Here is an 8,743-nt window from a genome sequence, read left to right on the forward strand (position 1 = left end):
GCAGCAGAGCTGTGCTAGCAGCCTGGCAACACTGAGTGTGATGAAAAAATCCCCTGGCACCAGTTCAGCTCTGAATGGCAGCATCCTGCCTTGGACGTGCCCATCTGCGGCTGAGGGGCAGTGGGACACAGGGGGTCTCTGGGGCGAGGTGTGCCCTGCTGCTGGACGCTGTCCCCTCACCCACTGCCCTGCACAGGCTCTGGTTTGTTTCAGAGGGCTGTGAGCTGGGGCTGTACTGGGCTGACCCTAATCCCTGAATACCAGGATGCTTCTCCTGTAAAGCTGTAGCTGCAGGGGGCAAGCAGCACATGCTGCACTGCAGAGCACTGTCACAGCTTCAGCGTGGCTGAGAAAACGCCACTGCCAGAAGTGCTTGTGTTGGTTTGTAGTACAGTGGGACTTGTTGCAGGAGCAGCTGTAACGTTCGTTTGTAGCACGGAGCCTTCGCTGCACTCAGACGTGGAAACAGAGTTCTGGGGATGGCAAAGTATAGCACTTACAGCTTGCCGTTGTTTAAATACACTGAGGTTGGTACAGTGCAGGGGAAGAGAAGTACCAGCTGTTGGACAGGCACCTCTCTTCAGTACCTGGACAGTACTTGTAGAAACTATCATTTGCATCTTGCACTGCTTCTTTATTATTTTGACCATGGGTCTGGACAACATGTAATCCAATCTTGCCTCATGGACAGACAAGGCTAAGCTGGCTCTCAGCACTGTGGGAACACACGGGTTCCCTGATGGGTTCTGATTGCAGTGCTGGTGTGAGGTGAGCTCTGAGGTCAGCACAGCCCTTCCTGTGGCTCTGCAGCAGGCAGGGGCTGCAGCCGGGGCAGAGGAGAAGCGGAGCACAGAAGCATCAGGGAGAGGCGCAGCAGCCGATGGGTCCATTTGCCCTCATTCTGCAGGTCTGGCATTTGTCTGACAGCTCAGACTCCTGGCAAAGCCATTTCTTTCTGTAACTTACGTCCAGTGGGAGCAGACGAGCAATGGACACCGCTGCCCCTGGACACACTGCACTGCTGCAGCCCCCCGCCCGGCCCTCTCTCCCTGCAGCACGCAGCTCCGCTGCCGCCCATCGCCTGCACCGCCCGTGCCATGTTTGCACAATGCTGTTAATCAGAGGCACAGTTCAGGGCTTCTGAGTGGCACATCCAGCTACGCAGGAGCAAACACATGTTGTAAAACCACTGTGCTGAGGCCACCTTCCTAATGAATGCAAAGTGGGAGCGATCAATCAGAGTGCGAGCAGTCAGCACTCAGCTCCCTGCATCTGCAAACGCAAATTGAATGAACAATAATGAGTGTTATCTAATTAGTCCTCACAGCTGCAATGTTACAGCCCTGTATAGGACATACCTTGTTAAATTTCATGGTATGTATAATAGAGTGTCTGAGTTAAAATGATTGAGATTCACCATGTGCACGCTCAGCACAATAGACATAGGTAGATTCTCAGCAATAAATGTATTGTCCTCAGCAAATGGCCTCTGCGTTAGCTAATGCCAGGCTCGCTCCGACAGAAGCTAGTTAGAGGGAGCAAATCACCAGAGGCAGCACCTGGATTGGCTCAGGATTATGGGTAGCTGGAAGCAGGGTCACCCCTGTGCAGGAACGCTCCTCCGTGCTGCTCCTCATTGGACCCTGGGGCTGGATCTGTCCCTGAGGCAGCCCTGTTCAAAGCCACACCAGGAGCTTGGACAACAAAGTGCTTCAGGCAGCTCTTTAGACTCTTATCACCTTTGTGTTCAGTATCTGCTCCTCCAGCAAAATGTGTGGTGACACTGCAGGGGATGGTGTTTAAATATTAATATTTGAGCAGTTTATGTTTTTAATACATTCTGATTTACACATGTATGTATTGGGCTCATGGGTCTCAATCCCTCCCAGCTGGCAGCAGGGTGGAGGCAGCTCCGTGCTGATGTCTCTCTGCCTCTGAATCCTGATGACCGGGCACATCCTGGTGCCTTGGCAAGACTCACCAACCCACAGCTTCACCTGAGCCATGAACGTGAAATGGACAACTCGGTGTATTCAGAATTAGATCTTTCTAACAAACATTGGTTCCATTCCTTGCTGCTTTAAGAAACCCCTTGGTAGCAGGCCAGGGTCAGTTGTGCCTGGAAACAAGGAGGAAGGCAGCGTGCTGCCCCAAATGGGGGAGGATTTTAATGAGCTCGGTATCATTCAGGGAGAATTTTGCAGCTGCAGTGGGAAGATGTATTTGCACCAAGAGCGACCATCGCGTTGTCTCTTCCTACAAGAAAATCATTAATAAAAGATCCATTCGTTCTTCTCCAGGCAGTTCTTATGCCACCATGCACAAGATGTATTTTTGGAGCGAGGTGATAAGTTTGTAGGATGCAACATCAGTTTTACAGTAGAGCCGTTGGCATTAGTGAGAGCAGAATGGTAACAGAAGCCATAAAAATAACAGATGGAAGACAGATACAATAAAGTGGAAGCGCAGGCAAATTATAAAACCATTCAAACTGCTCATGAAGATAAAACAAGAAAACAAAAGCATCTGAAATCACGCGGACTGGGTGTCTGCTGGGGAAAAATCTCTGATTTTGTTGTTTGTGGTGGAGATGTTAGCGTTTGGAGGAGCTGAGGGAGGAGCAGTGATTTGTGCTGCCGAGGGAAGCATTGCTGTTGCATTCACTGTTGGAGAGGATGATCATTGCTGTGTGCGGGCATAAAGATGGTGTTTTTTCTCTCAGCCCACACTCCAAATGTTCATGTTCGACTCCTGTCAATGCCGTTACTTTAATACTACACTAAAATATCATCCGACTGCAAGAAGTGCAGCAGGAAGAGGGCTCAGCGTGCACTGAGCCGGGAGGCTGCAGCTCGGGGCAGCTGCTGGGATGTGGGCAGAGCCAACGGCTGTGCTGGGAACTGCAGCCAGCATCCCGTGTGAGCCGGGAGGGCACCGAGAGTTGCGCCACGTGTGAGCTCCAGGTCGTGGTAGTGAGCAGATTAGGGGCGTCCTGAGCCAGAAGGCACGCTGGGCCGAGGGGTTTGCAGCCACAGAGAGGCTGCTCCTCTCTGAGTTAACTGAGCTCCTCTTAACTGACCCCCGGCTGTCACGCCTCTCCCCGTGTGATCACGCAGCACCTATTGCTGCACTGCGTGCCCCCTCCGTTGCTCCTTCACACCGCTTATCCAAAATCTCACGGAAGGTTCCCACAACAGCTGATGCTTATTAACGCCTCGGTTGCTGAAGATGCTGGCCTGCAGCCTGGTTTCTTTTCCTCAATGCCTTTATCAGTGTGTTAAGCGGGGGGAAATGAGATCAGAACATTTTCTGAAAATGCTATCCTGAAGGTAAACAAAGACCCTTGGTGAATTTCTGCTTGGAGGTGTGACAGTTCCTAATCCAATCTCACGTCTTTGGCAGAAGGGAGGAATTGGTTCGTGGCAGCTCCATGCGTGCAGCGAGCAGCGGCTGGCATTCAGGGCTCTGCGGGGCTGGGCTGCCAGCATGGGGCGGGAGGGGGTCTGCTCTGCCCAGCAGTGCGTGTGGGCACGTGGGGCAGGGGAGGCAAACAGAATACATCCCAGCACCTTGAGCTGCGTAACTGACTCTTTGTTCTCAGAGACTGGCGTTATTACTCTAAAGTTCATAATTCTTCCTCATAAAGAACTCAACTTCAGGATCACAGCATTTGGAGTATTGCACAGAAACATTTGGATCATTGCAGCGGTGCTGGGAGTTATAGTAATCATTATGTCGTACTGTGAAATGGGTGCAATTAAGAGAGACTTCAGAGTGAGATGTGCGAAGAGATGAGTGCTCGGGGGGCTGCACGGATGAGACAAAAAAGGCGGTCGATCTGCTCTCCCTGAGCTCAGTGTCCCTACAGCCCCAGTAGCCCTCAGGGCGCACTCACTGTGTGAGCCCTGCAGGGTTGGGGGGAGGAGGAGGGCGGACCTCAAATTCTGCCCCACAGCCTTCTGAAAGGCACAGAGAAGTGGGCACAGCCACCAGCAGGGAAACCCGCACTGAGGGAGCTCCCCGCACAGCTGCTGCTGCACAGCACAGACACCCCCGAGTCCACATCCCCCAGAGCAACGAGCGACCAAAGCTTTTGGTGACCTCTTCGTAGCTGTGGCTTCCTGCACTTCTGCACAGAAGCGATCTGAGCAGGAGAAGCCATTGGCCCCTTTGTGATGCTGCAGAGCTGCCTGTGTTTTTCCTTTTCCCTTTGGCTGGGATTACAAGGATAAGGCTGCTTCAGAAACCCGTGGTTTCTGTGGTTCTTAAAGCACTTCAGTGTATTTTACATTTAAATAGAAAAGAGGCCTTCTTGAAACAAATCTATTCCAGTTGGCTTTGCACACTGATGATTAAAGAACGCGGTTCAATTTTTCCTCTCTTTGTGAGCAGTGTCTCATTAGCTGTGCTCTTATTGCTGCTCATATCCGTCACGATTTGTGTCAGCAGAGCGCTTACACGGACGGACAGCTTATTATCAGCTCTAAGTAAGAAACAAAACACAGGAATGCTGCTAAAAAAAGGGAAAGGTAATTAAGGCTGGTGCCAGCACATAAGCGAAGCTTGGCATTTCCACGTCCGAAATCCAAACGAACCCCCATCTCGGTGCTGCAGAACTCACAGGGAACGCTGCAGCCCTGCATGCACCACTGCTGCACGGCCCCGCGGTGCCGACGCTGCGCAGCGCTGCGGGTGGCTGTGGGAATCCACAGGAGCCCAAGCAGCTGCTTTTTCAGCCCCCACCAGAATGTTATCACCCTGATGTGATCCTTCTGCAGAGCAACGAGGCCTGGTTATGTGATGCATGAAGTGGGAGTAGGAGTGAGGGTCAGGGAGGACAGATTAAAGCGAACTGGGACTCTCTAAGTGAGGAGGAAAGGGGACCAGAGGGAGCCGTGATAGTGCTGTACAAATAGTGAGAGGGACATAATATGGAGGACAGGGACCCATTACTCTAATTAGTGAATGAGAACCGAACGAGAAGTAATGGCTCACACTGCAGCAGCACAGCTGTGACGGAAAGGTTCTGAGCAGAAGCACAGAGTGAGCCTGGAGTCTGTGGGGCTGCTGGAGGCTCCAGAGGGCCCAGGGAGCTCCTCGCTGTGCTCCTCGTAGGGCTGGGGCTGCTCACAAAGCATGGGGAGCAGCCCTGCACAGGGCAGCTGCTGTGCTCTGGGATGTGGCTCGGAGCACTGCCCGGCCCTCAGCTGGTCCAGGTACAGAGAAACTCCATCTGAGTGCAGCCGGTGTCCCACAGCTTCAGGCAGGAGAGGCGTGGAGCTGCTGCAGGGCTGAGTGCCTCAGTGCCTTTGAGAAGCAGTGAGCAAACGTTTATATTGTCTGATTATATTTATATTGTCTGAGAGTGGAGCAATTAGCTTGTGTCACCATCGTGCAGTGTTTCTTTTGCCATAATATGGAGCTTTTAAGAAGAAAATTAACCATTACATTATGGGCATGGTAAGCATCAGCAGTGTGCACTGAGGAACCCAGTGGGGTTCAGACCACGCGCCCTGTGTAGCTGGGCAGTACATCTGAGGTGATCTTTTTGCTGGGTTCGTGTCTACGTGGTGCTTCCTGTGCAACTATGGAAAATGTTCCCGCTCCTGCACTGATCTCCACTATCTGCAGGTGACACAACAGGCACAGGGCTGCAGCCTGCTGTTCTGCTCCTTCCCATCTATGCATCGTACTGAGGTGGAGGTGCAGTGGGAATAGCTTTGGAAGCTGAGAAGGAAACTCTCGGAGTGCATTAGCGGTTGGTGAGCTGGGCACAAAAACCACTCAGGAAATTAAAAGGAGGATGAGATTTTGAGGTGATAAAACATTTAAAATATGAAACTTGCATTTGAGTCCGATCCAGAGTTAATTTTATCTTTTCAAGCTGCAGCTTAGGAGAACCTTGGTTCCATGCCAGCAGGCGAAATCTGTGGGCTATTGCAAAGGAGAGGAGGAGGAATCTGGTGGTGTCAGAGTGGGTTCTGATGGATGCACAGCACTGAACACAGTCACAGGGCAGAGGCGCTGACGGCACAGCTGAGAGCCGAGGGCAGGGGCTGCTGCACTGCTGGGGGGGCTGCTCATCGTCTTTGGTGGCTGTTACAGAGGTTCAGATTTCATCACGGACATTCAGTGGAAAGAGATGATAAAAGCCAAAGGGGAAAGGCAAGAAAACACCATTTAAGAACTAAATGCAAAATTACGAAGCCTCGGCTTGCTTCAGCAGGAGATTTTTATGCATTTTTTGGCATTTACAAATCCTTTGTGAAAAGGTCACCTCGTACTTGGAAGCTTATTAATACTGAAGATGGCCCAGAAAATGTCATGTCTTTTTACCATGATATTTACACAAAAAAGAGCACCCGAGCACATGCAAGCCCCCGGGCAGGATGGTGCAGTGGGGCCGGGGCACAGCTTGGCCGGGGGCTGTGCTCCTGCACACCTCGCTCTGCTGCCCGTCCCATGCAGAGGCTGCCCTGATCTCTGTGCGCTGAGGGCTGAGCTGGGGGCTGCAGGCAGCACTGTGCTGCCCATTACCCACCACGGGCTGCACAGGCAATGGCTTGTTTCATCACCATCCCCACATTATAATCGTCGTGTGAAACAGATCCAAAATAGGCCTCTCTGTTTAGCATTACCATGTGTAATTTCTTTTTTTTCTTTTTTCTTTTTTTTGCAGCAAGAAAGGCAAACAATAAAAGGTTTTTCTCTCTGCTCTCTTCATCCTTAGCAAGCAGACAACATGCAGCCCTGTGGGCTCAGGTCTGTGGCACTGACCTTGCCCAGGGCGCAGTGCATGGACTGTCAGTGCTTCCGATGGAAGGAGGCCCTGTGGTTCCCCCCTGAAGCCCAACTCACACTTGGGATCATCAGTGTCAAGGAGAAAATACCATGGGACAAGAACTGAATCCCCAGTGACGTGCCTTCTTTTATTGTAAATTATTGCCCTGTGTGCCCTTCTACCTACATGCAAATGAGGAGCTCCTTTGGAAACAATACCTTGCTAATTGTACCGCAGTCATTTTGCTACATCAAACATCTTATTTCATAAAGATGTGAGTGGTACGGGATAATGAATGCCTGCCTGGGGAAATTAAAGTAATCAACTGCCAAGGCCAACACATCTTAGAGCGAGTACAGAAAAAACTGCAGATAAGGGCTTTTAAGCCGTGGGGCGGAAAATGCGCACATTATTCTTTGACCGGTTTTAAAATAGGAACAAACTAAATTTCTTCATCAACTGCAGCGATAAAACAGCAGGCTGTGGTGAGCAGGGACCTCTGCCTCTGCTGGAAACCACACTGCAGGGAACCAGGGGAGCGCGGGGCGGGCGCAGGGATGGCCCCTCCTGGACACACCTGCAGTCTCCGTGCCCCCTGCAGTGCATGGCTGTGGCCAAGCTGCCGCTCGCAGCCTTTGGTTCTGCACCTCAGTGCTGGCTTCTTCCACCTTTAATGCTTCTGGCAGGGCTGAGGCATTTATTTTAGTAAAACAGCAAAAACAGTTTCAAGCGCTTTGGCAATCTGCGCAATTCTTGTCAAGTCGCTGCTTTTTTAACGCAGTGGCTTGGATCGACCTGGCTGAGCTCTGAGCACACACAATCAATCAAGACCAAACCTTACACTGTGCCCGATTTTCTCATTTTCGATAGCGTGCACAGCGAGCTGTGCTGCCAGGCACCACACCGCACTGCCCACAGCCACTGTGCCCAGCCCACCGCCGTGCCACAGCATCCCGTGGGGGCTGCTCAGCTCCCGGCAGCACTCCTGTCACGCTCCCAGACAGAGCCAGGGATGCAGGAGGTCGGCCGCAATGGCACCCTGACCCCCGGCAGCACAGAGCGCTGTGCACACCTGTGCCCCACACTGCTGCTCAGCTCTGGTCTGCACTGGAGCTGGCTTTGTGCTGCGGCACCCAGAGCCCCACTGGCTGCATGCGGGCGGTGGGAAATGCCCCTGAGCCAACTCCATCAAAGCTGAGTGCTGGTTTTATAAATGCGCCTCATAAACAGTAATATTTCCTAATTCTGCAGAACAACAAGAACAAATCACTGGCTTCTTCCAGAGATGGATTATTTCCCTGTAGACAATACATTGATCCTAACAGAGTTCCATCTGTCTTCCGGACTTTCAAAGAACAGCTATTACCATTCAATTATCACGCTTCATTAAACAGGCTAAAACCTATACGATGCACAGGTTTGGCTGGAAAAAACGTTCAGCAGCTGTGCCGTGCCGTGCCGTGCTGTCCTTGCTACGCTCCAGGATTGAGGCTGTGCTCAGAACAGCACTGACAGCACGGTGCATCCGGCACAGCTGTGCGCTGCTCATGCATGTGACACTTAAGAATAATTATATGTAAAGTTCTGTGACTCAGGTACTTAATTATCAAAGCAAAAATAAAGAACAATGAACTTTTCCCAGGATTACTGCAGCCTTTAGAGCCGGGCTGTCTTCTGCCATTACCTGTTCTAATTAACTGCAGCCCTCAGTGCTCACGGTGCACCGGAGTCATGAGCTGGAGCCCGACGGGATGCCTGTGCTGCAGGGTGAGCACACATGGCAGCAGCACTCTGCCCTGTCTGAGCCACGTCCCATCTCCCATGGATGTTTTTGCAGTACACAGAATAAAGCTGCACCAACACGAGACCATATGAGAGGACCAATTGAAAAGAACATCGTTATTCCTTTGTTCAAAACCTATGCTTTGGCTTCTGGGTCAAAAAGCCATTTTGCTTTTTTTT

The sequence above is a fragment of the Meleagris gallopavo genome, chromosome 21 (genome assembly GCF_000146605.3).
Source record: "Meleagris gallopavo isolate NT-WF06-2002-E0010 breed Aviagen turkey brand Nicholas breeding stock chromosome 21, Turkey_5.1, whole genome shotgun sequence".
NCBI classification, from domain to species: domain Eukaryota; kingdom Metazoa; phylum Chordata; class Aves; order Galliformes; family Phasianidae; genus Meleagris; species Meleagris gallopavo.